A 5,089-nucleotide genomic window follows, 5' to 3' on the forward strand; every position below is an offset into this window, starting at 1 on the left:
AAACCTGTAGGACTATGTGGGGTATTTAAAAACAATGAAATGAATGACTTGAGATTTAACAATGAGTCTCAAAATTGTTTGGAATGTAAAAAGGATTCAATCTGTTTTAATTCTAATTTTGTTTGTTCAGATAAATAACAGGGGGAAAGACAAATCAGGGTCTCCCTTTAAGGTATTAAACAAATGTTGTAATTGATAAGTAGGAATACCCATGGAAGGGCGGAGCCAATTAATTTGCCCAAGTAATTTTTGTAAATCATTTAGAGTAAGGGGCTCCTGAATATGGAAGGATATATTTTGTGGCCATATGTTTCTCTGAGTGACCAGAAAAACAAGGTATTTCCAAGGCTCCATTTTTTGAATTTTATCTGAAGCTATTTGCAAACTGGCATTATTAACTCATTTGATTAAATGTAAATAAACTTGTGATAACAGGTCTGGATTGTCATGAGCAATAAGAATGTCATCCATATAATGATAAATAAGAGCAGTTGGAAATTTTTCACGAGTGGGTCGAATAGCTCGATCCACAAAGTCCTGACAAATAGTAGGGCTATTAATCATCCCTTGAGGGAGAACTTTCCATTGATATCTTTGAGCAAGCGCTCCTACATTAACGGTAGGAAGGGAGAAGGCAAACTTTTCTTTGTCTTCTGGGTGTAAAGGTATGGTAAAAAAGCAATCTTTTAGGTCTATGATGATTAAATGATAATTGTTAGGAATGAGGGCTGGGTTAGGGAGCCCAGGCTGTAGGGCCCCCATGGGAAAAATGCGGGCATTAATTTTTCTTAAATCATGTAATAATCTCCATTTGCCTGATTTTTTAGGAATGCAAAGTATAGGAGTATTCCAGGGACTATATGATGGCTCTAAATGTACCAATTGTAACTGTTGTTTGACAGGTAAAGTAGCTTGACTTAATTTCTCCCCTTTAAGAGGCCACTGCTCCACCCAAACTGGAGGACCAGGGGTCCATTGAAGTTTGAATGGTGAGAGTGTGGCAGTGGCCATCATGATAAGTTTGAAGAAGATGTCCCAATATAAACATCCCATTGAGTAAGGAGGTCTCAGCCCCATAAAGTTTGAGGGAGATCTAGAACATATGGCATAATGGGGGCAGTTTGTCCCTCAGGCCGGTACATAATAAAGGATTTTTACTTCGACAAGGGGATTTGGACCTGCCTAGTCTAGTAAGTGTAACTGGAGAAGACGTTATTTTCCATAATAGATTCCAATCTTTTTTTGCAATTATAGTAACGTCAACCCCGAGTCTACCAATCCTGTAGTTAACTTTTGTTCAACAGATAATGTTAACAGTGGCTGAGCATTATTTAACTTTTGTATCCAGAAAGCATCAGGAGAAGCAGGAGATTGAGGTTCAGATTTTGTTTCAGAAAACAAAGAGGACAAGAGAACAAGTTGAGCTATTTGAGTCCCTTTAGGAATTAATTGCCCAGTATAATACCAGGGGTATTGAAAGGTAAGGGACCGGAGAAATTTGTTGTCCCTAACTTGATTTGTCCTGCTTCATCTAAAATAACATCTTCTGTTAAGGTCAAATCGACAATTGTTTGATCGTTTATTTGAAGTCTGGGGGAGGAAAATTGTCCTGAGGAGGAGTCCAGATTTGAGCATGAGCATTGAGAATTTGACCCCCTTTGTTTGTTGGGGCACGGGATCTGGCGCCCCATTCCTCGTTTCCCGAAACAGGATTGCCTTCTATATCAAATTTAGATTTGCACTGATTTGACCAATGAAATCCTTTTTTACATTTAGGACATTTTTGTTTTGGTTTAGTCTGTTCTACCTCTCTTAGTTTGCAGTCTTTCTGAAAATGACCTTCCCTTCCACATTTAAAGCATGTTTTAGATCGGAGAACTACAGCAAGAATTTGGGCTTTATGGGTTTCAGTCCCCGCTTTCTTGCAGGCTTTGATCATATCAGCAAGAGTAGAATTTTTATTTTTCATTGAAAGGAGGACCCTGTGGCAGTCTTCATTAGCACTGTCAAAAGCCAATTGTAGTGAAAGTACCTGGCTGCCTCAGCATTGTCAATTTGTCTAGTTATGGCATCTTGTAGATGATTAATAAAATCTATATAAGGCTCAGAGGGGCCCTGTCTGATAGTAGTGAAAGATTTAGTGGGAGTATTTGTTTCAGGAATTCTGTTCCAAGCTTTCACGGCTGCTCGATTTGTTTGGTCAAGTACTTGTTGAGGAAGTAAAGCTTGTGCCTGAGGAGTTATAAAATCTCCTTCCCCAAATAACATATTCCTATCAATCTGAACATTATTTCGTAAATTTTCCAGTAAAATATTATGTAAGGCTTCCCAATATTCTTGTAGCCATACAGTGTATTGAACAGTAGTTAAGACAGTTTTTCCAAGTGTTTTCCAATCCCAAAGGGTCATATTATACCCAGTAGCAATTGATTCTAAGTACCCCTTAGTAAAAGTACTATGTAAGCCATTTTCTATTATCCTCTTTCTAAATTTTTGAAGCAAGGAAAATGAGAGGTTTTCATGTCTGGGTTGAGTCCAAGTTCTCACAACAGGAAAGACATGACAAGTATCAGCTTCCATGTTGTGTCCTTCTTTAATACAATGTTCCATCAAGGGAGTGGTTGAATTGTTCGCCTCTAAAGGCGGTGGGGGAGGAGGAGGAGGCGGCAAGGATTGTTTCTTATCCTCCTTAGTGACAGAAACATGTTGTTTTTTGTTAGGGTCCTGAATAGATCTTAAAGCAACTTGACATAAATTCTAAACCATTAGATGAGAAGCCTTAACTGGACCTATTGCATTTTTTAACCGTTGACCAATTTGTTCCCAACCCTCAATATCAAGATTCCCTTCTTTAAGGTACTGAGGGCATTGTTGCCACTTAGTTACCTTATACCCTGCTGCCTTAAGGAGACATCAAAGTTGTGACCTATATTGAACTTCCTTTTTAGACAGCGAATTACCCATAGTTGGAAGAATAGATAGAAAATTGAAAGAGAGAGAAAGCAAAACCTCAGGTGAAGCCCTAACTAGACACTGCCGCAGGCGTGCAATTGCTAATCGAAAGCCACCTGTGATTCCCTTACCAGGATGTGTCTCTCTTACTAGGGACTCCCATGCCGGGAGGAGTCGGACATCTTTTTCCTCTACAATGCTTGGCAGGTCAGTCTCTGATCCGTGGGGAACTCCTCACACGGGGCACCACTTTGTTACACTTTCCTCTGTGTAACCGAGACTGAAAAAAGAGAAAGAAAGAATTCACTCAAAGTACCATCAACAAGGCCTGGAGGGACTGCCACCCATCAGGGGAGCAGCCGCCCTTGGAGGGACTGATGCCCATCAGGGGAGCAGCCCCGATCCAAAATCAGCCTTTCTTTTTATTGACAAGACAAGGAAATTTCACAAGAAAAATCAGTTGATTCAATCATCAAAGAAGGACATAAAACAGGCAGTGTGAAACTTGTAACAACAGTAAATTAACAGTGTGACATTCCAGAATGTAATTTGTACAAAGCTAGGTTAATTCGCCAGCAAACAGCTTGTCCTTAGTAAACATTTTCTTTTTAACATACTTCCTACAGCAATTTCCTTAGCATATCTAAACAGCATTCAAGCAGTTTCCTTAACATATCTTAGGAACAATCAGTAGGTTAAATAGTCAGTAGTCATTCAAGCCGGAATCAAACCAGCAACCTAAAACAGTCAAAGGACACAATTCCATCCCTAAACAGTGATTAGAATTGATTAGATGGCTTTTGCCAACCTTATCTGTGGACTTTCATCCCCTTACTCAAGAGCCTTTTGGCTCATTCATGCATTACCTAAAAATCCTAAGATCAAAGGAGAATCAAGATTTCTGACCCACTACAATATAAAACCTCAACATCTTTGTTTGTAAAAGAATTATATCTAACTTTTGAATCACTTATTTGTGAGCATCTTTCATAAGAATTTGTTACTAATTTCAGGCATTAAATAATGCTAATAGTTGTTCCAATGCAATTATCCCATGATCTTGCTGTGGGTAGGTTTTTCTTATGAAGCATCTTTTATATACAGTCTCCCTCAGTATCTGTGGAGGATTGGCTCCAGGTCCCCCTGGGATACCAGAATCCTCAGCTCCTCAAGTCCCTTATATAAAATGGCCTGGTATTTGCAAATAACCTGTACACATCCTTCTGTATACTTTATCTCTAGATTACCTATAATACCAAATACAGTGTAAATTCTATATAAATTGTTGTTACAATGTATTTTTTATTTGTATTATTTTTATTGTTATATATTTTTAAAAATATTTTTGATCCACGGTTGATTGAATCTGTGGGGTGGAACCCGTGGATACAGAGGGCCTATTGTACTTCATTCTTTCTTACTGATTTAACATCTTTGCAAAGATTTCTACCAGTCACTTTGATTGTGGCTGCTGAACTATAAAAGCATTTTTAAAAACAAGTATTCATCCTTTTTGACTCAAAACAAATGTCTGTACTATGATTAAAATATTGATAATATAAGAAATGGGGGAGACTTTTTTCTGTTCAGACTCACTGAGCCCTCAAACCAAGACTGGAAAAAAAAAAAAAGAGCAGCATTTGTTTTGTGATAACTTATGGTTTTGTTTTTATTTTTTTCTATTTTTATTTTTTAAATTTCTACTTTGTTTTTTTTAAGAAAAGTGTGCAGAGGGCAAGATGAGTCAAAGTTCAGGCCCCCTAAATATCTAAGCAGCTACCTTTGCTTATAGAATAAAGCATGCATTCTCAGTGGAGGTGATATTGCCCCCAAGGAGGTGAAAATTGGTTTAGGGCAGGGAATCTTAGATATTATAATGGTTTATGGCTCTCCAATGTCACACTACTTAAGTAGATATATGATATATCTGTGGTATTAAAATTTCATGGGGAGGTGTTATTAGTCTGTTTCTGTTGCTTAAAACATTAAATACCTGAAACTGGGTGATTTATAAAGAAAATTAAATGTATTGCTCATAGTTTCAGAGGCTGGGAAATCCAAAGTCCAGAGAATGCGTTTGGTGAAAGAGTTGGTGGTGGCAACAGTCACCCCGGGGTCTCACATGGCAGAAAAATGG

Source organism: Galeopterus variegatus, unplaced genomic scaffold, assembly GCF_000696425.1.
Source record: "Galeopterus variegatus unplaced genomic scaffold, G_variegatus-3.0.2 Scaffold8921, whole genome shotgun sequence".
NCBI lineage: Eukaryota > Metazoa > Chordata > Mammalia > Dermoptera > Cynocephalidae > Galeopterus > Galeopterus variegatus.